At 34.1% G+C, this 27333-nt stretch overlaps 1 protein-coding gene across 2 annotated transcripts in view; it reads right to left on the reverse strand.

Annotated features, from left to right (window-relative positions):
- LOC145303554 (uncharacterized) overlaps window positions 1-27333 on the reverse strand; it is a 322732-nt gene that overhangs the window by 281431 nt on the left and 13968 nt on the right. For both annotated transcript variants that reach the window (XM_080145059.1, XM_080145060.1), the window contains one exon: window positions 1-85. This exon is cut by the window's left edge and continues 332 nt beyond it. The gene's annotated coding sequence lies outside the window, so the exon portion shown is untranslated. The remainder of the gene's footprint in view (window positions 86-27333) is intronic.

Raw genomic sequence — 27333 nt, forward strand, 5'->3', positions numbered from 1 at the left:
TGGTCGGTCGTTCGCCAATAAATGGAATTCCATACATCAATCAAGTTGCTGGTAGCATTTGATTCAACAAGTATTTTGGGGGATGCTGGCAACAAATGAATAAATAAAAGATAAAAATGAAAATGCAATCAAATTTAATAATCAAATTTTAAAATCTAAAAAAAGTAATAATTTACTTAAATAAAATTGACAAAAATCGCATTTACTTACAAATTATTTTTTTGGATTTTAATTCTCTCTCTCTCTCTCTCTCTCTCTCTCTCTCTCTCTCTCTCTCTCTCTATATATATATATATATATATATATATATATATATATATATATATATATGTGTGTGTGTGTGTGTGTGTGTGTGGGTGGGTTTTGTGTGTGTGTGTGTGTGTGTGTGTGTGTGTGTGTGTGTGTGTGTGTGTGTGTGTGCATATGTATATATGTATGTCAGGTCATGTCATATGCTACTGGTACCATGTAACCCAGTACTACCTGTCTCATGGTCGGGAAACCGGCGACTAAACTGGTTCCCCCATCAGACTTGTTTGGTGAGGAGGGTGGCTAGTCTCCCTGAAGGATTAAAAACAAGACCTTCCAAAGGGCGAATGAACCCTTTTTCTGGGTCAACGGCCAACTAGCACCGTGTGTGTTTGTGTGTATGTATGTGTGTGTTGGGGTGGAGAGGTCTCCCGTAAGCCGTGGTGAAGGCAACCTTTCTAGGAGAAGCAAATCTCTGATTTAAAAAACCATAAAGTGGGAGACCAGTACCCGCATTAAGCTGGTCTGCAGTTTAACTTGTTGTTGGCTATCTTGCTCTTGCTTGTTGCTGGATCTCAACATTTTGAACTGAGAGAGAGACTTAGCTGTCGTACAAAGCTAAGACTCTGTAACATCATCTGTGTATAGATACTTCCTCAGGCATTTGTCTATTAAAATGGTCCTGTGGCGATGGAAGTCATTTTTGGGCTCATGGACTTTAAGTGTATGAGGGAGTGGCACTCGTCTGACAAGACGTTGCAATCATCATCATATGTATGTATAAATATGCATATATGTGTATTTATATATATATATACATATATACATACATACATACATGTGTACGTTTATATATATATATATATATATATATATATATATATATAATTGTAGTTTTATGTAAGTACACTTATATATGCATATACATATATATGATATAAAAGATGAAGAATAAAAGTTACATAGAGCTGTATCATAACACCTGATCAATAAGGAAAAAAGAGAAGAAAACAAAGAAAAACGTCTTTACACCATGACATTTTGAAGCTAAATGCTTCTCATCAGAAGAGGAGAAAACCCAGCATTATACAAATATAAAGATATTAAAACAAAAATCGGTCTAAGAACATTTAAATTAGAAATGAAAACAATATATATAAAAAAGTATATATATATATATATAAACTATACATATATATATATATATGTCCACACACACACACATGCACACATACACACACACATGCACACACACACACACACACACACACACACTCATAGATATACATATACTAGTAGGAAAACCGAAAGTTCCATCCTTATAATACTTTAATACAAATCGATTGATTGCCTGCTCTAGTCAAGGACCTACCGTGGTGTACCAGGAGGAAACTTCACATGCCTCCTTGCAGTAACTTAATCCACAATACATTGTAGTCTATATTGCACTGTAGAGAACATACTGTTGATTTTCTAAAAATATTTTTATATAATGGCTTGAATTAAAGTTTAAAACGCAAAAGTCAAATATCATGGTCCAATTGTGCTCTAAACAGAAACATTCATTTTGAATGAGCTACTGTCTTATCAAAGAAACTACTGTTGATTTTATATATTAGTGCGGTGATAAAACTTCTCAAATGCACTTGTGATGTTAGGCTGTATACGGGTGTTAACTTTGATCAAATTATGGACTCTTTCTTCTTTAATCAGATTTTTTCGATTAACGATTGTCAATACTTATTGGAGGCATTCCAGTACAACACCTATGTAAGAACACTCTCAAACACATAAAGTACATTTGTGTGAAATTTAAAAAAAACTCAATTCCACACGCACACACACACACAGTTCCTTTTATATAATAACAGAGATAACATAAATGCTAAAATACATACTTAGTTCTCAGATTGATGAAGTCGTTGGATGTAAGGAACTAAAATATACTGCTTTAAGGTCAAAAACTGATAAGTGTTACATGGATAAATTCCAACTCAGAAAGCAGTGATTATTTTCTCTTTGTCAATAACATCACTTGTGGAATGTGAGGACTAAAGGACAAAATAAGGGAAGCAAAAGTTACAAAGTAGCTGAAAATAAACCCAAGATCCATTTCCTATTCTCCTCATGTTTATGCTTGAAAGAAACATTTTGTTTTAAATGTTCTAATTAGCCATAATGATCGGTTAATTAGTTTAGGAATGAATCCTATACATAGAAGTATATAAACATATGCATATTACCTAACTTTCTACAAATAGAGATGTGAGTTAATCAACATTTATTTCCTCCAAAGGCTTTAAGTATCCACTCTAATGAGTCGTCGACGACGAAACACATGTCAGTGGATAATTATATTATATTTTAAAAACAATATTATATTTTAAAAACAATATATATATATATATATATATATATATATATATATATATATATATATATATATATATATATATATATACTTTTAATGAGTTAATATTCTATCGATTTTTATATATTATAAAGTTGTGATTTCAAAAATAAAAAAAATATATTCATATGACTTGGGTGCATTAGCTTGAATCAAAACCGAAATAAAAACTTATGAAAAAAAAAGAAAAAAAAAAAAAAAAAAAAAAATATATATATATATATATATATATATATATATATATATATAATAAATTTTGCGAAACTCTAGTCTTGGACTTCCGGTTCTTTCACTGTCATGGCTCTTGTGGGCTGCGACGTTGTTTGGATGTGGAATTTATTATATACAATTTCTCACATTCTGAAAATCATATCGTTTCTAATTCGATGTAGTTGTTTTTTTTTTTTCATTTTCACATTCCGTTTTTTTTCACCCTTCACTATGGCTACTAAAAAAGTTTCACAAATCTCACTAACCTTTTTTGCTGCTTACTTTGTAATATTCGGATATGTGCACATTATGTCTGATGTATCTTTTTACAGTTGTTGCTTTCTTTGATGATTTTTTAGTAAACAAGCATGTTAGTTGCTTTTGTTTTTTGTTCATTGCATGTGCATCACCCATGATTAACATGGCATGCTAATTAGTTTTTCGTCCTTTTTTTCCTAGAGTCTCCATTCTGACTTGCAAGTGTTGAATAGAATGATTATGCAGCCCGCGTTCATTCTTTCAGTTATCTGGCCCGCAGTAGAAAAAGTTTGGTGACCACTGGTCTAGAGTAACCAAATTCTTGTTATTACATCACCGAGGAGCGGATAATTAACGTAGGGGGGTACTTTCGGTTGAATGAGTCAATATCATGAACTCGAACAAAATTTCGACGCTACTTCAACACAAGAAATTTCCCTAGTCCTAATGCAATCAAAGCCATGGTGGCTCGATATCATCAGCAAGGATCTGTATGTGACCTGCCTAAATCTGGTAGACCCCCACATAACAAGAAGTGATGAAAATCGTCAACGATTAGCAGAAAGTATGGACAAAAATCCATCCACATCAATAAGAAGATCAAGTGAAATTTAAAATCAAACCACTTCAAGCTATGAATGAATTTGCGCATGTGCAAAAGTAATAGAAATATGTCAGCAAGTTGAAATAAACATTTTGCATTTCAATTTGCCGGCATATTTCTGTACGCATTATTCATCCATCCAAAGATTTTATTCATTATAAACCATTATTGGTATATGATTACTATTTTCTGTTAATTTCAGTGTTATGTGACCTGTAGTTTAAGAGTTTATCGGTTAAATATTCACACACAGACACACATACATACATCTACTGTTTTGTTTATATAGAAATAGTGACAGATAAGAAGAATTCTGGTTATTCAATAGTTAGCTTAGTATCTACATTAGTAGGTTGAATGGAACAGACAAATACATACATACATACATCTACTGTTTTATTTATATAGATTATTCTCATGGAAGATACTCCACTGAGCATCTATCTCCAATGCATGTTTGTAAAACATTCACAGCAAGAACTCGTTTGCAAAGAACTTCCCTTCATGTGCCTCGCATCGAACAGAATTTCCATGTACAGATAACTTCCCAATTGTGAAACACGTTATCACACAGATTGTCTCCCTGAGAGCTACAACATGGTCATCCTCAAATCAAATTTCGATAAACACTCGAAACTGTCCTTATAAGTCATAAATATGTTTTTCATTCTATTCATTATTTTCAATCATTTTCATTCATCTAACAATCAATTCACCTCGTTAACACTCATCCTCGGGTGGCTTTTAGCCTTGTTAAGTGGTGACTCATTATTCGTTGATAAAATCGAGATTCTCAGTGAATAAAGTTAATGTTTACTTTTGTTTTAATTAATCTTATTTGAAGCAGTAACGGCAGTGGATGTTGTTTGTACATATTAACTCTCAATTGAACCAAAAGACTGATCAAATCAGTCTATTTCAACTATTCAGTGCAAGAAATATTCAGTTGCAAGATCTTGCACATACTGTAAAAACCCAAACACAGCACTTTTCGCTCTCTTTTCCTTTTCCTTACAGAGGCAACACGAACGTGCACGTCATACTATCACTTATGCTTTTTGAAGCCAAAAGCCTTCAACAAACACAATGAGAGGACACACCTGCACCACTCAACACAACACTAGCATATATACGCTGCTCACACATAAGTTTGTGCATGCATTCTTTCACTAACAAAACAGGCATGCTTACACACACACACACACACACACACACACACACACACGCACAACACACAACACACACCACACACACACACATCTACATGTATATTGCATTCATATACACTACTATACAGAAAAGCACACGGTGCCAGCCGAAATTAACACGTTTACTCAATTCCTTCTCACAGACATTACTCTTTCTTTCACTTAGAACGTTTTTAGACACTTTGAGTTTTCATGCACTGCTAACATTATATTTTTAATTGTCTTAATATGTTGTCAATAAAAATGAATTAATTTTCTAAGGAAAGATTTTTGTCATTATTTTATTCGATGATGTCCTAGTGTCAACATTTTGTGGCCCAAATGAAATAGAAGTTCAGTCACATTTTTGTTTTGTTGTTTTTTTTTTTTTCGCTCTTTCTTTTAAAAGTTCGCCCATGTTAATTTTTCAAAGTTTTATTTAACCAATAGCAGGCTTTGCTTGCTCACTATATCTTTGCAATGTAATTCATCTTCATTACTTGAAATCACTGAAACGAAACTAATCGGTATGAAAAGAAGACAAGGTTTTCTAGGTTGGCAGTATTTTGTGCGAACAGTTGGCAGAGATGGCGGAAATTTTCTGTTTCTATGTCTATCCTTGTAGCCATGTCACTAGTAAGGGTGCTGGAGGTAAACGTTTTGTCTGGGCTGACGTTATCCGCCTGATAGTCAGGGACCCGAACCTTGGATTAACCACTAAGGAGGCTGTCCTATCAGCAGGTGCAAAGTACTGGGGCTACTGTATTGCCATTTGGTGAATGAATTCTGGACCATGCAGTAGCTTCTGGTGGGACCTCTCGATGCCATACTAGTGGGTAATTGTTACGGCTTTACCTTATCATAAGCTACAAATAAAAAAAAATGCTTCGTTTCTTTTTCTCTCTTAGTTTCCCCTCTCTGTCTTGCTCTAAGTAAATCTGACGACCTAGTCCACATATTCCAAAATTTCATCATGACAAGTTTCAAGAAAAAAAAAAGATTAAACCCGGTTCTCCAACTTCCAACGTAGACCCCTACTACCATGTCTCCTTCTCTAACATCAGGGGTCTACGTTCTAACCTTCCAGAGGTTGAAACCCAATTACAGGAGACTAAACCAGACCTTTTATTTTTAAGTGAAACTGGCATTGGATGGGCTATTTCCCTAGATGAGTTCGCAATTAAAGGATACTCTAACTTAACTTTTAAATCTAACCCCCAAGATCGCCATGGGCATGGAATATGTGCCTATATTAAAGATAGCTTTCCATGTGGTAGGGACATCTCCAGGGAAGATCCTAACTTACCCTATATGTGCTTCTGGGTTGCTTTAGCTCACACTACTGCATTTATATTTACTCTCTATCGCCCCCACAATAGCGGAGTTACTATCTTTCAAAGCATATCTGAGAAAATTGACCAAGTCCTATCTGCTTATCCTTCAGCTAACATTCACGTATGTGGAGACTTCAATGTTCACAACGTCGAATGGTTGACCCACTCAAACAAGACCGATGATGAGGGGAGGTTCTGTCATGATTTCTCCATTGCCTATGACCTCACTCAGATTGTTCAGGAACCCACTCGTGTGCCCGACAATGACGGCCAGTATGCGAACCTACTAGACCTTTTTCTCACAACTTGCCCTGAACTATGTTCAGTTTCTGTTCTGTCGCCTCTTGGATCTTCCGACCACTCTGTTGTATCAATTAAGATAAAAATGAAAAATGTAATAAGTCCCCAGACGTACCTCTCCATCGTACAGTATATCGATACACTAAGGCTGACTGGGATAGCTTCTGTACATTTATATCGGATCTACCTCTGCATTCCATGTTTAAAAAGGATGTGTCCTCTATAGTATCAGACCTGATGGAATGGTTAATTGTAGGTATAGACCGTTTCATACCCTCGAAAAAGTTTCAGCAAAAATCTAACAGCCAGCCATGGTTCTCTCCAAAATGTGCTGCTGCAATTGCACACAGAAATCACTTTTTCCACTGCTTCCAACGTAATAGATGTATGGAAACTAAAGCCGCTTTCAGGACTGCCAGCAACCATTGTAAGAAAGTAATAGAGAACGCAAGTGAGTTGTATGCTCAATCCGTTAAGTTTAAAGTAGCTGAGCAGCGGCTTGGTTCCCACCAGTTTTGGCAAATAGCAAACAGAATTCTGAAGAGAAGTGTGTGCTCTATCCCAATTATCATCAATGGACCTGAGGTAATCTCGTCAGCATCAGACAAAGCCAAACTCTTTGCCAAGAACTTTGCAGCTAATTCTACCTTTTGCGACCAAGGCCGCCAACCCCCAATATTTCCTCCTGTATCAGAAAACATGCTATGTGATATACGTATATCTGTACGTGATGTTGCCAAGCTAATCAAAAACCATGATTCCAGTAAAGCAACTGGCCTTGACGGTATTCCAATTATAGTACTCAAAAAATTTCAACCTGAACTAGCGCCCATACTTACAAAACTGCTTAAACGTTGTCTTAAGGAGAATAGTTTCCCATCTCCCTGGAAATTTTCATCAATATGCCCTGTATTTAAGAATTCAGGTGATCGCTCATCCCCCTCTCAGTACAGGCCAATAAGTCTCCTGTGCGTCATGAGTAAGTTGCTGGAATCTGTGTTAAATACAGAAGTAATCAACCATCTCAACAAAAATAACCTTCTTAGTGACACTCAATATGGTTTCCGTTCTGCTAGATCTACAGCAGATGTGCTTACAGTTATATCTCATAGGATTAGCAAATCTCTCGATGGAGGCAACCTTTCTAGGGCAATTGCTCTTGACATATCTAAGGCCTTTGATAGGGTATGGCATAAAGGTTTACTTCATAAGATCTCTAGCTATGGTATAGCTGGAAATGTCTTCTCAATTATTAAATCATTTCTTTCTGATAGGTTCATAAGAGTAGTAGTTGAGGGGCAAAAATCAGAAGCTCACAGTATTAATGCCGGTGTCCCTCAAGGGTCCATCCTGGGCCCAACTCTTTTCCTGATCTACATTAATGATCTTCCAAATCACATCCTTACATCATTTGTAGACATTTATGCTGACGACACTACCATTTATGGTAGCACATCTAAGACAGTAAACAACCAAGTTCTCTCTGATTCTCTCTCCTCTGATCTTGAGCACGTAGTACAATGGGGCTCGTTACTTTTAATGCATCTAAAACCAAGCTTCTCTCTTTACATCATCAACATTCTGATCCACATCTGGCATCAATTGAAATGAATGGCTCTTGTCTTGAGGAGGCCTCAAGTTTTGACAAGCTTCTGGGCTTGACCTTTACTCCTGATCTTAAATGGAACGTACATCAAATATGTTGCCAAGGCTGCTGGAAAAATGGTGGGATCTTTCTATCGATCCGGTAGATATCTCACTGCTGATGCAATTCTCTATCTATATAAGAGCCAGGTACGTCCAAGGATGGAATACTGTTGCCACATCTGGGCAGGAGCTGCTAGAAAGGACTTGTCCTCCCTTGATAGAGTTCAAAATAGACTTCGTAGCCTCGTAGGAGATGTCCTTTTCTCTTCCCTGCAGCCTCTATCTCACAGAAGAGATGTTGCGAGTTTGTCTCTGATGTATCGTTATTTTCATGGAAAGTGTTCGACTGAGCTTCAGTCTATGGTCCCCCCTCACCTAACGTTCACAAAAAACACTAGTTTAGTTGAAAACACTATCAATAATTCCCTCCACTCTTTATCTGTGCCTAAACCTAAACGTAGATTCCATGAACAAAGCTTCTTTCTTAGAACCGCACGCCTGTGGAATTGTCTTCCGTTTTCCTGCTTTCCGGCTGACTACAATATGGTTGTGTTCAAGTCTAACGTAAATAAGTTCTTGATGAGCCGTTCCATATAAGTTATCAAATTTACCGAATTTTCATTACTAATGATTACTATATTGTCCAATTTCTACTGTACACTCTTTAACCCTTATCCTTGAGTGGCCTCTTGGCCTTGATAAGGTGGTGATGCCTATGTAAAAAAATAAAAAATAAAAAAGGCTTTCTCTTTCTCTTTTTATTTATCGATGCGAAAAGAAGACATAACTAACCAATGAGGAAAACTCCTCTTCTATCTCCCTCTCTTCCCCCCACCTCTATTTATCAATATGAAAAGAAGGCAAAATTAACCAATAAGGAAATGGAGACAAAACTTCCCTTCTTTCTTTCTTTCTTTTTTCATTTTGTTAAAAATAAATAAATAAATAATAATAATAATAATTATACGATGTGAAAATGTGATTGAAGCAAGGAGACCAGATTTAGTCTTATTAGAAAAAAAAAAAGGAACACAAGGCAATAATCATCGGTATAGCAGTGCCAGCTGACATGAATGTGGAGGAAAAACAAAAGAAGAAGGTCGAGAAGTATCAATACATGAAAAAAGAGATTAAAAAAATTGTAGAAGTCGAAGAAGGTGGAATTTGTACCTTTTGTGATGGGAGCCCTGGGGAGCATAGTAAAAGGATTTGACAATTGGATTGAGAAAATTAGGGTCCATTGTAATGTTGGAGTACTTCAAAATACTGCTTTGTTGGGAACCGCCAGAATCTTGCGGAAAGTGATGGAAGACTGAGAAAACAAAATGCTGATAGCCTATGTTTATTTGTTATGATCCGCCTATCAGTATAAAATCGGCAATACCTAGAGCCAGACACAAAATGTGAATAATAATAAGAAAAATAATAATAATAATAATAATAATAATGATAATAATAATAATAATAATAATAATAATAATAATAATAATAATAATAATAATAATAATTCTGATTTCGTTTATCAACGTCTCTCTGGAAAGGGATGGGATTCATTTCCAGAGGATTTCTCTTAATCCCGGCTTCAAACCAGGAGATTCAAAGATCAAGGGTTTTCCTAAGGATGTTGATGGTACCTACAATTGCAGAGGTCTGAAGGCCGCCTAAAATATTGGGGGTTTGTAGTTTTTTCAATTGTCCTTCCAGACGACTTGATACTACTCCTAGTGTACCAACTACGACCGGGATTATTTGTGTTTTAACCCCGTGTATACACCTTATCTCCAAGGCCAATGGAGCATAATTGCTCCACTTTCATTCTCCTTCTCTCTCACATTCCTGCCCTAGGGTACTGAAAATCTACAATCTGCCAGTTTTTTTGAGACCTTGTCAATGACGACCAAATCCGGACGATTATGTTCCAATTGCTTGGTCGTTATGACACTTTTGTCATAATAATAATAATAATAATAATAATAATAATAATAATAATAATAATAATAATCCAGGGAACACGACAAGTTGTTTTCAAAGAGTAGTCTTTGATGATGGCTTGTGTTACTACTTCTACTGAGTAAATAATAATGTAGATAAGAATACAGAGACATCTTCCGGGAGACTCACTATCATCACCACTGTTTATCATAGCCATGATCCCACTCAGCTACATACATAGAAAATGTGATGTCGAATACAAGTTTACAAACACAAAACAAAAAATAAACCATGTAAACTCATGGACATAGATGATCTGAAGCTATTTGCAAAAAGCAAGAAGGAACTGGAAAAACTCACAAATGCAACCAGAATATTCAGTCAAGACATTGAAATTTGGAATAGTAAACTGTGCACTACAAGAGATGAAAATGGGAAAACTAGAGACATCAGAGGCCATGGAACTGCCCGACCAAGAGGAGATGAGGGCACTTAGTGAACATGAAACTTAGTACTATTTAGGAATTCTGGAAGCAGACAGCATCAGATATACAAAAATGAAATAAAAGATTGGAAAATAGTGTCTGAGAAAAACAAAGAAACTCTTAGAAAGAAAACTATACAGTAGAAATCTAATTAAAGAAATAAACATCAGAACAAGTCTCTAAAAGTTTCTTTCCCTAGAACTGGTTGACTTTGAAATTCCCTCATTGCTTCCTACTTCTCTGACTGTACTTACATACATAAGTTTAAATGTAATGTGAAAAAAAGCATCTCGCTGTTCAACTCCTCATACAGTCTCCTGTATTGTATCCATGATCCCAAATAGCAGCCCCTTGCGTCCAAGTGGCAGTATGTCGTGTTTGGAATGAGAAAGAGCAGAAAAAAAAGTCTAAATGTACACCCCCAAGATAGTCTATCGTGAGTATTGACTGTAGAAATCTTTCTGTAGCAGTTCCTTTCAAGGCAATTTAGGTTAGCCTCTCCACTGTCTACTGAGGACTTCCAAATCTTCAGCTATCTTGATTACACCATTCAAATATTCTATGTTCATACTAAGTAAATAGGTTATTTCTGGTCATTTGTTTGGCTAGTTACATGATCACGGAAAAATTTAGATGTCATTGTGCGTTGGAAGCAATGACAAAAATAGCTTGTCCAGAATAAAAATAGTATAATTTCATACATGTGCAATCGTAAAATCCACATTCTGTTCAGACATTGAAGCATATTGTTGCAGAGAGCCACGTAGGCCTGCAGCCTTCATGGAAGCAGAGTAAACACAAGGCCAGTTTTCAATGTGTGAAAAATCTAGAGCGCCAGAGGCAGTCTGGCTTGTAGCAAAAATTAAAATTACTTCATTCTAGAAGGATCACTCTTTCTCTGATCGAGGACAGAACAGATGAAGTGTAGTTTCAAAACAGATACTGCACTTTGATCGTAGCCAAAAGGTCAGTACTTTGGCAGTCATTATAACTGATAGTGATTAAGTGGTTAACGGCACAAATTTTGAACCTGAACTTATTTAGTTCAAATCCATTTAATTCCATAGAAACACTTTCATCAAACCCATATCTGACCTTGTGGCTATCCTCCTAGGGATGAGGTAAATAAAACGACCTACAGTTTAATAAAAGATTTTGTTATAGTCAAGATTGTTTGTTCTTTTTGACTTCCGGTAAAGAAACTTCTGGTATGGAGGGTTAATTTGCACATAATTGCATGGTATAATGTGTTTGAGACAAATTTAGTATTTTTTTTATATTCTCTCATTTTCGAAACATCTGCAGTATTAATAGCGGTAAAGTGCAATAGATATTTGTTTCTGTGTGCTATTATTAGGTTTGAGGGTTTGAGACGATGGATGACCCCAAAGCAAAAAAAATATTCAGAGAGAGTGACCGGCATTGTGATGATTTGGGCTGGATTTAAAATTGTAGAATACTTAATTGGAGCTCAGTGCTGCTCTTGAACAATATGTGATATGAGCTGGCAAATTCTGACAACATAGACGTTGAAACAGTGGATGGTAAAAGGCCAAGGATTAGCGGTTACTTTACTTTATTTCTGTAAAATTTGTACTTTTATGCTTAATGTTTTCCATTTTTTTTTTCACTATTATGTTGAAAGCAAAATTCTTTTCTTTAAGGTGATTTACTGCTTGCCTGTGAAATAATGGGAAGTTTAGTTGTTAAGTTAAAGACTTGGCAAAATGTTAAGGAAAATGACGATAAAAAACTGAATGTTACCAAGACCAAAGTGATGATCAGTGGTTGTAGTGTTGGAAAACTCCTCATAAAGAGTAAAGTCCCCCAACTCAGTTTGTAGTACTTGTAAGCATTGGGCAAGCCCCACAAAAGGAGGCTGCAGCCGGTGCACTTCACCAAGGTCATAAGAGTTTAAGGGGCACATGAATATTAAAGTTAAAAATTGAAGTGGCAATTATTCATGAATTTTCTTGTTGCTTTGAAGCTGAAAGAGAATTTCAAGTGCATTGTCACAACCGTGGATACTACACATTATTAGATGCTCGTAGTATTTTTAGGGGGGGGCTGCAGGGAGGTGTTACCGTCCTCCCACATACAATACTTGGTATTCTCAGGTGATTAACTGGTACTGACCAGGCTCAATGTGATTTCTTTCTTGAACTATATGAAATATTTAATAGCAGTAAAGAAACTGCTGGTGTGGAGGGTTAATTTGCACATAATTGCAATTCTTTATCTTTATAAAAGCCAAGTACGTCCAAGGATGGAGTACTGCTGCCACATCTGGGCAGGAGTTGCTAAAAACACTCTATCCTGCCTTGACAGTACAAAATAGACTTCGTGGCTTGGTGGGGGATGCCCTTTTCTCTTCCCTGCAACCTCTCTCCCACAGAAGAAACGTTGAGAGCCTATCTCTGTTTTATCGTTATTTCCATGGCAAGTGCTCGTCTGAGCTCCATTATCTGGTCCCCCTCCCCCGCCAATCTTTCACGAAAAACACCCGACTAGCTGAAACCACTGTCAATAATTTTCCCCATTCTTTATCCGTGCCTAAATCAAAACGTAGATTCCATGAACAAAGCTTCTTTCTTAGAACTGCATGGCTGTGGAACTCTCTGCCGCTTGTCTGTTTCCCCCCCGAATTCAACTTGGATGTCTTCAAGTTTAACACAAACAAATCCCTGATGAACCGCCCCCTCAAGTAATGACACCTTATCAAATCCCCAATACTAACTATTACTACGATACTATCTCACTGATTAGTGTACACACAATAACCCTTATCCCCGAGTGGCTCCTGGCCTTGATAAGTGGTGACCCCCCATGTAAAAAAAAAAAAAAAAAAAAAAGTAAAAGTGTTTGAGTCAAATTTAGTATTTTTTTTATTCTCTTATTTTCGATTAATATTAATAACGGTAAAGTGCAATAGATAGTTGTTCCTGTGTACTATTATTAGGTTTGAGAGCTGGAGACGATAGATTTACCCAAAACAACAAAATATTTGAAGAGAGTGACAAAGATTGTGATGATTCTGGCTAGATTAAAAAATCTGAGAATGTTAGCTAAGTGCTGCTTTTGAACAGCATGTGATGTGAACTGGCAAATTTCAACAACATAGATGTGGAAACGGTGGAGGGTAAAAGGCCAAGGATTAGAGGTTGCTGCTTTACATGGCAGTTAAATTTCTGCATGTTAGTATATCAGAGAAACAGGAAGGAATTCCAAAGGCAACAGTGCTTTCATTTTTCTTTCATTTTTATAAAGAAACCAGCTAAAATATGTGCAGTCTTTTGCCTTTGCAAAATATTCTATGAAGTGTTCAAGATAACTTCAATAATTTCTTTGACGTTCTTTCATTTCCAACCCATCTATAGTATTTAATATCTATAGTATTTAATATCGGTAATTAGCAGCGGATAGTTGTTTCTGTGTTTATTAGACTTATTGGCGGATTTGAGAGCTGGAAATGATGTGTGACTAAGAAGCAACTTAATATTAGAAGAAAGTAACCTGCATTGTGATGATTTTTTGGAGGGAGATCTGCATGGATCATCTTCCCACGTACAATGCTTGGTATTCTCAGGCGATTACTAATTTGGTAGTGACCAGGCTCAATATGATTTCTTTTCGGGGATCAACAAAATTGGTTCAACTTTATATTTGACTCTTGGCCACATTTAAAGTCTTGCCAATAAAGATGGAGAGAAATGATACGATGGACGTGCAATGAGAGTCAAAACACACAAGTTTAAATCTGATGAGCTCAAAGGAAAATAAAATCTGGGCAGTATAAGTAAATGTGTGACGGACAAGAAACTTCAGTAATATCACCAAGAATGGATGAGAGTCCTTGGATTAGTAGATGTAAAACAGTTGAGGTAGCAGGTTCACACGGGATGAAGTGGTGGTGGTGGTGGTGGTGGTGGTGGTGATGATGATGATGATGATGATGATGATGATGATGATGATGATGATTATGATGATGATGATAATCTACCTTATTCTATGGCTATATAAACTCTTCTAGGAATTGTGTATAGATGAACCTATGATGAAGGACGAGCAGTCTTTCTGTAACATGCTATTCTGTATTCTGTTAATGCACACTCTTGTAAATATACCATCGAGCAGTCTTAATGGACACTTTAAGGTCACAACAATAATAGTCAATCTAAATGACACCAATATTAAAAAAATTAAAATTAAAATAAGATTATTGAAATTAATTTCATGCAGATTAACTGAAAACATATTTAATTATTTAATCGTATAACACGTGATGAATCATTTCAAAATTTACAAAAAAAAAAAAAACGGAGACGGGGACAAGATATAACGGGTGATATAATGGGGATGTACTTGGTACAAGCAGCGATGATGACGACAACCCAATTACTTAGAGAGTTCACATTTATAATAGAAGGTGGAGAGATGTAATGAACAGTTCTTTAAACACGGAAGGGAGATACATTATTGATGAGGGGGATACAGTCAACATTTTGGAAAGGGTTTCATATAAAGTTCATTATACAAGACAAAGACAAAAACGCATGACCTTGCAATTGATGACAAACAAAGACAAAGGCTTACATAACAATATAAAAACATTTATTTTCCAGCTGGTGATGAGAATGATAAGAATCCGATGCAGTGTTAGATTGCTACATTTTGTCTTCTCCTCCTACCCTCGCTTCCTGGAGGAGCTCTGGCTAACTCTCTCTCCAACTCGAACTGAACTCTGACTGCTCTGTCTCTCCTCTCTTAACTGCCAACAGTTTTCGAACTCTAACTTAACTGTATATATTGAATCTATATTTCTTTGTGACATCAGAACGTGACCAATGTGCCTGTTTTGCATATGGATATTGCATATGCTTCCAACACGTCTCCTGGCGACACAAAGGACATTTCTTAGTTTGAGTGTTTATTATTCGTCTGACCTAACTTTTTTTAAAGTTATTTCTAACTACCATGAATAATTCCACTGCATTCCTGGAATCGTATCTAAATAACAATAATGTATTCACTTTAACTTTTGATGCTGAGTTCGATTCCAGCATTCTTCTTTAATAATAATCTTCGACCCTAATCACTTCGTTTCTAACTAAAACCCGGGAGCTGTCACCTTCAATATACAACAATTCGACTTGAAAACGACCATGTTTTAGTTAGCTGGGAAATTACCCAACAGTGTTATGCATTCAAACGGGCAATTCTAGGAAAGAAATTTTGGAAGTTTTGTTTAGTTTTAGACATAAAGAGAGATAAAGAGAAACTATAGGCTTAGTTGTAGCTAGACGATGTTTTGTTGTGAATGATTTACAGTAAGGAGGGGACGATAGATTGAAGCTCAGTCGAGCACTTGCCATGAAAATAATGATAGAGAAAGACTATATCTCTTTTGTGAGGAAGAGATAGTAGGGAGGAGACAAAGCATTGTTCACTAGATTTCGAAGTCAGTTTTGTACTCTTGAATATCTATATCATATTTATCTTAGTTTGTGTTTGTCTGTCTGTCAATTCCACTTTCTCATAAACTACTGGGTCAATCTGGTTGAAAGTATGTATGGACCTTTGTTATGATAAGATTCAGTGAACTAAATATTATGGTATCCATTCGATTGACAGATTAATAGTCATCATAATACAACATTTACTCTGGAAGTTTGACATAAAGTACTCATTAATTGGCTAAAAAGTATAGTATAAAGCAGCAAGCTAAATTCCAAAAAAGATTATAGAGTACAACTAATCGTTAAAGAGTACACTTTTTTCAAGCTCATTTACTTATCTTTATTTATTTATTTATTGACTTCACTTTCTCTATTTACTGGTTTTTACTGATATCTATTTACAATCTCTGGATTAACATCATTTTCCATTTAGGATAGAAGAAGAAGAAGAAGAAGAAGAAGAAGAAGAAGAAGAAGAAGAAGAACAACAACAACAACAACAACAACAACAACAGGAATAATAATAATAATGATAATAATGATAATAATAATAATAATAATAATAATAATAAGAAGAAGAAGAAGAAGAAGAAGAAGAAGAAGAAGAAGAAGAAGAAATGTACATTGTTGTATTATATTATATACTGTTTCTATGATGAATTCAAATGTAGGTCCATATTTTTTTCTGTATGCATTGAAAACAAAAGATTATTTTCTTTAAACGTTCTTTGCATCAGATTTAGAAAATATGGATCTGCCTTAAAAAAAAAAAAACAAGAAAAAAAGAATATCAACTGAAATAATTTTTTCAATTACTTTTTATATACTTTTTTATGTAAGGGTGGTTAAGAATATGAGCAAGATTTATAATATATTTTTGTGAATAATTTTTTATGAATGAATTCTGAAATGTATAGGCAATATATATATATATATATATATATATATATATATATATATATGTATATATATATATATATATATATATATATATATATATTACTCACATAAAATTAATATACGAAAGTATAAATTTATAAAAGTATTTACTTCAAAAGTGCTCAATACGTAGGTAGAGCTAGTTAGTAAGTTATAAAATATATATGGCGATTAAGCTACACTGAATATTCCGTGTTTCATCCACTCTAGGACTCTTCAGGCATAAGAATATTCCACGTTTCATCCACTCTAGGACTCTTCAGGCATATTTTTAAGCCTGAAGAATCCTAGAGTGGATGAAACGCGGAATATTCAGTGTAGCTTAATCGCCATAAATATTTTATAACTTACTATATATATATATATATATATATATATATATATATATATATATATATATATATATATATATATATGCGTGTGTGTGAGTGTGTATACAGCGAGTGGTATTTTCAGTTGAATTCAAATTTGGTGTCTACTAGCTTCTTTAGGACACCATATATATATATATATATATATATATATATATATATATATATATACTAGCAGGACCCGTGTACCGGCGTTGCCCGATGAAAGATGACAGAAAGCCAGAACATATTTCCTTGATACTATCCCACCCTTTCAAAAACAAAATAAGCTGATTTTCTAGCACATGATCGTAGGTAATAAATGGTCCCAACTGTTAAAAAGCAACGTTTAAAACACACTAGGTATCGTAAAATAAATGCACTTTCACCCCTATAATGAAAAGTAAAGAAGAGAAATTGTTAATGAAGAAATATTTTAAGCAATTGTGAAACAATAAACAGAAATGTTAAAAACACGCTAGTTAACTTATTAAAAAAAGTTTGCATATGTGCATAATCTCTACCCAATAAAGGAAATTAATGAATAAAAACTGTGTATGAAGACATTTTTTAATCAATCCTGGAACCATAGGTTCTGGTGTTTTTGCACTGAATAAGAAACCTTTATAGATTGAGGTAATTGCTTTTTGTTTATTTGCAGTAATCAGTAATGACCTGGAATGTAAACTTGCATATCTGGGTTCGTAGTCCGTGTAAATAAGAATAAAATATGTAAAAAAAATAATTGTTAAAAAAGCAGTTGATATATAGTGTTACTGAAAACGGCATTACGGCTATAAAAATGTATAAATCGACACCCATTACATGAAAGCAATGAATAAAAAAATTTTGTGAAGAAATATTACAAGATTGAGCTATTTATGTTTTAATTTGAATAAGTTGTTGATAAGTTAAGAAATGAAGCTCCGTCAATAAAAGTAAATGTTTAAAAATGCGTTAATTAATTGTATAATCATTGGTTTTGGTGTGTTTCAAAGAACGAGAAATTTTCAGTTTGTTGTGTTGTTTATATTAAGTGGTCTGTAAGTGAAAATTGGAAGCTCTCCTCCCATAATACGAATAAATATCAAAAAGCATGTTAAGCCCTTTTAAAATCATCGAGTCTGGTATCATTCAATGAAAGAGAATTCCTCCTAGACTGAGGTACCTTTGTTTTGTTTGTTATGAAGCGGTATAAAAATCAGGAAATGCAGATCCGAGAAGAAGAAGAAGAAGAAGAAGAAGAAGAAGAAGAAGAAGAAGAAGAAGAAGAATAAGAAGAAGAAGAAGAAGAAGAAGAAGAAGAAGAAGAAGAAATTTCCTAAAAGAATACAGGTTTTTCTTCCTTTTTTCATAACGTCATAATATCATACCTATTTTTAGTCATAGCAGGACCCGTGTACTGGCGTTGCCCAGTGGAAATATCGTCCCCAACCCACCTGTAAAAAAAAATATATTAAACTCCGGTTGTTAGTGGGAGCCACTGCCAAGCCAGTAAAATAGTGGGCACTGGCGCCCGTGACCAAAATCAATGTATCGTGGAGTAGTGAGGCCTTTGATATATATTTACATGTTGAAGAGTTTAGCTTCCAAACAATGCGTCTTTTTTTATAATGATTGGTTCCAATGAAAAAAAAATTACGGAATTTTATTAAAAGAAATATATTGTGGAAATAAAATTGTCAAAAAATAAGTATGTTATTTCATTCAATAAACTTCTGTATTTTTTTTCAGCATAATAATAAAAAAAAATGCAAATGCTTGGAAGCTAACTTCTACGATTTAGTTCAGAGTCAACATCTTCAATATAGCCATATTCGCTATATAGCATCAATAAAGGTAATGTTCAAGCTTCTAAAACCGTTTAATTGTTTCTCACCGGCATTGACATTTACCCTCATTTTACGACATGTATAGGTTTTCAGGTAATCTGTAAATGAATAGCACATGTAAAACTGTTGCTGACAAATAGTCTGTCCACAAGGCAAACAACACATGCACGTGCGTTGTTTGGCCGTCGGAAAGCATAACCTTATTTTGGCGACAATTGACATGCGATATTCATTATCATAATACCGGAAAACGTATAAATGTAGTTAAATCGCATGGAAAAGATAAAATTACTAACAAATACATTTTTTTTTTTGTATTCGTTTGTTTTATTGTTTTCAGGAGAAATCTTAATATAAAAGATGCAAAAACTCTTCAATATATAAATATATACGAAATGCGTCGGTTTGAAACATCACTAAGCTACACGTTGTGTGTTTAATGATAAAAAAACTCGATAGCATGGGCTGTGTAAACGTGTTGTTGTTATGATGAAAACTTCGTCGTTTTCTTAGTTTTTTTTAGGAAAAATCCTCATATAAACGGCGCAAATATTTGGGAGCTAAACTCGAGGAAGGATATTCGTGTTTTAAACTTTGCTAAAGAAATCAAGTAAATGGGTTATTTAATATTAGTTTGCTGATTTTCTCTCCCTTGTATTTTTTGATCTTACATGCCTGAAATGGCCTATGCAACAAATGAACTTGACTCCAGGCAAAATAATATTATCTAAGTGATGCCATATTTCAATGTTAGTGACTGTTTGTTTATAAAGGGAAGAACTTGATTCTAGAATATGAGAATTTCCAGAGCTCAGCCAATCAGAATAGATGCCTTTATTATTTATGAATCGGAAAATGAAAAGATTATGTTATATCTATGTATTTATGAGCCAGTTACGGTCGGTGCAATCACAGAATCTGTGGAACATGTAGAATTTGTGCCGGTGAAAACTGGTAGTACTAAATATTTAGAGAGAAAAATATGGACTCCTTCCTCTAAATATGTTGCGATTGTGATGGTGTTGCTTGTAAGATGCAGTGTAGCATTTTAGTATTATGACTGAATATGACAAAAATGGTATTCATAAGCTACATAAGATAGTGGTTATTAGTCTAGATGTATTTAATTTGTATGTGGCATCTGTTGTTGCAAACCTACGATACTTTGGTCCAGCAGGGAATTTCTGCAGTCATTTTATTATATATATAAAAGGCACTATGTCTGTCTGTCTGTCTGTCTGTCTGTCTCTATGTTTTCAAACTCTATCTCTTCCAAAATTAAAAGTACAGAACGGCACTAGGGGCCTCAAATGATTTTATTTTTATGGACCATTTTAGCCGGTTAAAATAGTTTTTAAGGGGTCAAAATTGAAAAAATCGTTATACATTTTGTACATTCATCTTAGTTTATTTTTAATTAGTTCATATGCATGCCACATTGGTACAGTGATTGCGTCACCAGCTTTGAATGCTACAGGTTTGCCTTCGGTTTCGATTCTAGCTGATAGCACACAAATACTTTTTTTTATTTTTGAAATCACGACTCCATAATAATATATACGAAACCTGGACAAATTAAAATATCATATTTAAGCGTATTTTATGAAGTAGGGCGTCCCCCCACTAGTATATAAGTCACTGTGTGTGTGTGTGTGTGTGCGTGCGTGCGTGAGTTCCTTCCTTATAGATTGCGAAACAGCAGAGCCTATCTTTTGCAAAATTCACACAAAGATAATTTTTAAGTCTGGCAGTGTTCTTAAATATGTTTTGTACAGAAATTCTTCTGAAAAATATCGAAAATCGAAAAAATCTGATCTTAAAAATAGTTTTTCTCTCTTATAGATAAAAACAAATAATTTTTACAGAGGAATATTTTATGTTAAACCAGCAAGGGAGATAGTAAAATATCAGCAAATCATTTCTTCTTTAAAAAAAAACAGATTTATTATAAGCTGGAGATATAGCTTAGTGGTAGAACATTCAACTGCAGATCGAATGATCTCCTGTTCAAAAATGAAAATAAAATGGTGAGGGTGTACCTCACCATTTTATTTTATTAACAAGTTCAATTTACAATAAAAGAAGAGGTACCATTTAAAATCGCCGCAAATCATTTCTTTGTTTGCATATTTTAAAACTAAACATTAATCAGAAGTGACTTTTTCAGGGCATTCATCGTCAAGCCCAAATATCAGTCGATATGATATAGTAAACAAACACAGATGGAGTTTGGTGAAGGACATTATCATTATTTTTTATTTTTTGTGCGAATTAGTCCACCATGCAAATTATGTAATAATCAATGGAGGATTGATTCTATAATAATACACACGCAATCTGCATAAATTAAAATATCATTTTTAAGCGTATTACATTACCGGGCAATGCTGCCAGCTAGTGTGTGTGTTTGTATATATATATATATATATATATATATATATATATATATATATATATATATATATATATATATATAATCCAATACAGCACAAAGCACAATCATGTTGACATACTGGTTCTCACCAGATCACCAAAGTTAAGCAACGATGAGCCTGGCTGCTATCAGATGGGTGACCATGTGGAAAAGCTAGGCATTGTATGTACTGTGCCAAGTCGTAGAAATTTCCAGGTTATTATCTTTGTTAAGACATGCATCTAGGAGAACGTAACTCTGATGTAAAAACCTGCACTGTACTTTATGTCTTGTAGCAGTCGTCTGCACCGACAAGGATTAGCAGTAATAACAAAAAGTGTGATTTGGTTCTACACAAAGCTTTCACCACTATAAACAAATCATTTACGTGGATTTCTGAACAACTTAACATTTGTGGCGGAAGCTTGTACGTCAAAATCAATGGTAGAGTCCATCATATATTGATGCCTTCATTCAGTCTCAAAAGACAAAGGATACCCCCTGTAGGAAAAGCTGTGCGTGTTAATTGTGTGGCAAGGGTTGCGCAATCTTAAACCACACCTCTCCTGAATCTGCACTGCTGGTGGCCAGTGGCAAGGAGAAGTCCAGGATGACTGGAAACAAGCGGAGAGCACATACAGCAACTGGAAGTCCCAAATGGTCACCCATCTGATACTGGCCAGGCTCATTGTTGCTTAACTTCAGTGATCTGACGCGAACTGGTGTATCAAACGTGATTATGCTGTATATCCATCATATATACAAGAAGAAAATATATTGATAATAGAAAAATATATCTTAACTGTATATAAATTGATTGATAATTTGAAATTTGAAATAAGGGAATATAGTGTACAGGGATTATGAGAGCTTTTTATGCCAGGCATTTCGAAGCCTAATGCTTCTCATCAGAAGAGGAGGAGAGGTGCTAGGTAACAAGATATGGATGCGACGTCTAGCAAAAGGTGTATTGTATATAAGAGAGGTGGGAGAGGGTTGTCTAGGAGATTATTAGATAATGATGGTACTTTACATATGCTGGAGTGGGACTTTACTAGGATGGGGTGATAGAGGCATGGAGTATGCTTTAGGGAGTAGGTACTATATGTTATAGGAGTTAATTAATTAATTAGGGTGAAATGGGAGTGGCATGTGTTGATCCATAAAATTACAATAAAGAATAAAAGATAAAGAAAAAATGATAATAAAAATAAGAAAGAAAAAATAAAAGATAAAAGTAAAAAAAGATAAAGTGAATTTTTTTTTTTTTTACCTAAAATACATTTACGTGAAATCATATTATATTACAAGTATAAAAAATGTGCACATTTGTCAGATTTTCAATAAAGAACAATTATTTGCTATGTCGAATCTAGTTTGGCTCAAGGCCAGCGATATAGAGTACTGAGTAAATAGGGATTAAACACATGACAGTCGGATAGCTTGCCAACTACTAATCCATGACGAAACGTGCATAATGAAAGGGGCGAACAAAGTATTAGCAGTTAGGAAGCTGATTCAATATTTGAAGTACATCTGATATGAAGTTGGCAATAACATAATTCTCACTTTTAAAGAAAATGCTGTGAAAATTGCTTGGAAAAATAGATTAGTTCGTCGGTGCAGGAGGGTGGATGTGGGTGTAGTCTTGTAGGCGTTTTATGGATTCGTTTTGTTTTTACAAGGAATGTGTTTTGTCTTTATTTTTAACACACACACACACACATACTATTATGCTAAATCTGAGTTAATTAAGTGTGGTTCCTTAAGGCATGTTTTTAAATATATATCTTAATTACACAAAATACATGTTATAATATTGCTTGTTTTTTGAATTGGTTTATTTCCCTCCAAATCATTTTAATTCTTTTAATTAGCTGGTTAATCACACAAAATACGTGCTAACATATTCCTTGTTATTGGGATTACGTTATGTTTAAAAAAAAATCGGAAATATACGATGCAACTGGTTTATGTTTTAATTAAAATTCTACTCAATAATTTTCCCTAAAAATCAGATGTAGCTACTCAGTTTTGCCGAGCACGTAAATATATCAGAAAGTTTTTTCTGTTTATTTATTTTTAACTGTCAAATTTCACCTGTGTATTTCAAAGGATAAGCATCAAACAAATTACAAAACAGAAGAGTGGAATTCGATTTGATTGAAACTTTGTATGGGGCTTTGTTATGATAAGGTCCAGCGAACTAAGTATTATGGTATTCGTTCGATGCACAGTTTGACATTAATATGGATTAATATGAATTAGTCACTAAATACCACATTTACCCTAGGTTTGGTACAAAGCACTTATTATAAGTCAACGGTCTATAACTTTTGCTTGGTTTTAACCGTCAAAGGCTCTAGTATATATTAATTACTAGCAGGACCCGTTAACCGGCATTGCCCCCCTCCTCTTGTAGAAAAATTAAAGTACAGTTGTTTGTTGTTGTTGTTGTTGTTGTTGTTGTTGTTGTTGTTGTTGTTGTTGTTGCTCAACACCCAACCTCTTCATGTTAAGAACTGCTTTCGGAATAGAAACTCGTCCAAATATTTGCCACAAATTTAAACTTGATAATCAGTATAGTGGAAAACTTATAAAAATCGTCATTTTAAAAGAAAATGTGTAGGTGGATCTAAGATAAAGATTTATCTAAAAAAAATGGTCTATAATCAAGCAGCCCCTCCCCCTTCATAAAAACAATAAAGTACAGTTGTTGTTGTAGTTGTTGCTGCTGCTGTTTAATCCCAACCTCATCATGGTAAGAATCACTTTTGGAACATGTTAAGAACGGTTTTCGGAATGGACACTCCTAACTTCCTCTGTCATCCGCAACATTCCCATATTAAGAATGGCTCTTGGAATAAACACCCCTTCCTGTGAGTGGGGAAGGGATGGGTGCGTGGATTTATCAGAATATTTGCTCCATATTTAACCTTGATAATCGCTGTCAGGCTCCTGAGGTGCAAATAAGGAAAAATAGTTGTCATGTTACAGGAAAGTGTGTTTCTAATTTGTCTATAATCAAACGCTGTTGGGGCGTCAACTGAATTCTAAGCAGCTAATGCAGAAAAAGGCAAAGTGAACATTGGTAATCATGAATAAAAATGTTATGTTTTAGGGTTGTCTACTTTTTTTGGGGGGGGTATATGCGCAATGTTAATGCATGCAAAGGTATCGAAAAAAATGTAAATAAAAAACGTATGAAGAATGAAACGGCCTATTATAAAAAAAGCGAAACCAAAAACAAAAAAGAAATAGCACCATTGTCATTTCCTCAGTATAATTGTAAGCAAAAAAAGGAAAAAACAATGCTATCCGAAAATGGTATGTATTTTGTTCCACAGGTTGTTTTTTTTAAGGCAGTAATTGCACGTAAATGTGAAGATATAAGTATGTAACTTTATGATTATGAGCGTTTAATAATTTTGTATTTGGTTTAATATTCATAAAGCTATTGTTTTGCATAGAGAGAGCGGCCATATTTTTAAAGGTCTGACGTGTTCGTTTTTTGTATGAAGGTATTTATTCTTATTCTGGAATATTAGATTTTTATGGTCTCAGCCAATGATAATAGCTGGAATGTTAGTAGGGAGAAATTATTTTTTTGTATCGGAAGTGGAAAGCTAATTGTATGTAGATGAGTGTATGATCGATTTAGAAGGGTATCAGGGCAATATAGTTATAATGTGTATATATCTTCCCGGTCTTGCTGGGGCGGTGAGAGGACTTTAGATTTAGAGGGAAAAATAGGAGCTAAACTAAAGATGTTGACGATTGTGATGATGTTTCTCATAAAATGTAATGTAGGATTTTATTATAACAAATAAATGTGTATAAAACAGCATTCTAAAATTACATAAGATGATATAATAAATAATTAATCTGCACATGGCATCTGTTATTGCAAACCTATGGTAATTTGGTCCAGAGGGGAATTTCTGCAATCAAAGTATTATATATGGAGACAAGCAAAGTTGTATTATTGTATATTTTTCTTTATACAAAAAATTATTGGCTGCATATATATGTGCACACATGTTTCAATGGTGATTTATTTCAAAATTCAATTTCATCAAACCACTGGTCACGTCTGTTTACAAATGCGAATCTACAAATTCTTTTTTGTCAAATTTTTCTGCGAGCAAGATAACCAGCCATAGCTTGGGTTGAGACTGAAGAGGGATTTTACATCACATGTAACGGTATAGTAAAAAGTTAAAGAGCAACTTTTATTGGTACATCTGATTTCAAAAGAGGGAGTCTGCCCCATTTGTCATTTAATTAGCTTTTCTTAATAATAAGCCAATTTTTGTGTCACCTATCTATGTTCTAATTTTCCTTAAGATTTGTCTAATACTTTTTATTCCTATAGATGTACAGGAAGACTGACAGAAAGACACAAACTTTGATCTTTATTATATACTAACGTTGCCAGATAGACTTTACTTACATTTATGCTCTTTCCAATAAACCGAATATAATATTCTAGACAAGCGTTTTTTTCTTAAATCCCTCTCCCATTTTGAAATGTCTATTAAAATGAAAATAATTAATTTTCTCACCTCAAATTTATATATCACAAATTGAAGATAAAAGATCAATGAATAAAATAAGCTAATTCAAAACAAAAAAGAATAGTTATTTGTAAATTTACCTGTAAAGTCCAAACTTTAAAACTTAAAAAAAAAAAACACGTTGAATTTTTTTTAAATGAAACCTTATAATCTTGTCATATTGTCCAGAAAATTTCGTAGAATTATGACAATTTTTTTTATATTTCATTCAATGTTTGTTTTTTGTTTTTTTAGATATTTAAAAAAAAATTCACTCCATAAAGAAAAAAATAAAATAGATTAAATCAAAAACTCATGTATTTCTTTGAGAGAAGAAGAAAAAAAATCGAAAATTCATCGAGTGTTTTTTTTTTTTAAGGCAAAAACTGATAAGTAAAATACGGTGACCAATATTTTTTCACACACAAGGCTTGACAGCTCACGTGTATGTGTTTTATTTTACGTTTTATAGCCCTTTTATCCATCCATATTTCAAAACAGGAATAAAGACAAGAAACACCGGCTTGCTAACACCGGTTAATGCTTACGTAATGGCGGTATTTTCAAATGGTTGCTTAAAAAGATTCTTTTATTTAAAATATACATGGAATATAAAATATAAATATGGACAAATTCTCATAAATGAAGAATGGAAGCATTCATTGATTAGTATTTTATATAGGTAAGTGATTTTTTTTATTTATATATATTTATTATATTTAGATTAAGCTAAAATTCGTTGAATTTCATGAAATCGTTTTTAAAGAAAACCGATTAAAAAAAAATATTGTATATTTTTCGATAAACCCTTTTATTATTTTGTTTGGTCTTTGCTCCTTTTTATTAAAAAAAATTAAGGTTTAAATTACATTATTCATATTGTTATAAGCTTCGAAAGATAGCGAGTTTAATTAATCACTCCTTTTTTAATGGTGACTTCTGACACTCCTAGTTAAGCGAACAAGAAAGTCGTTATTAATATGAGGCAATGAGAGCTTTTGTCCTGGTTGGTCAGCTAACCACTCCTATGTTTGTATAAAAAAAAAAGACAGTCATCGGCTGAAACTCGACACTCCCAGAAATACACTACAACCATATGTGCTAAAAATAGCAACGACCATTTTCTAGCAACAAAGAGAAAACTCAGAAACTTCAACTTGTATAAATGAAA

Source organism: Euprymna scolopes, chromosome 19 (assembly GCF_053919585.1).
Source record: "Euprymna scolopes isolate OS-2025 chromosome 19, ASM5391958v1, whole genome shotgun sequence".
NCBI classification, from domain to species: domain Eukaryota; kingdom Metazoa; phylum Mollusca; class Cephalopoda; order Sepiida; family Sepiolidae; genus Euprymna; species Euprymna scolopes.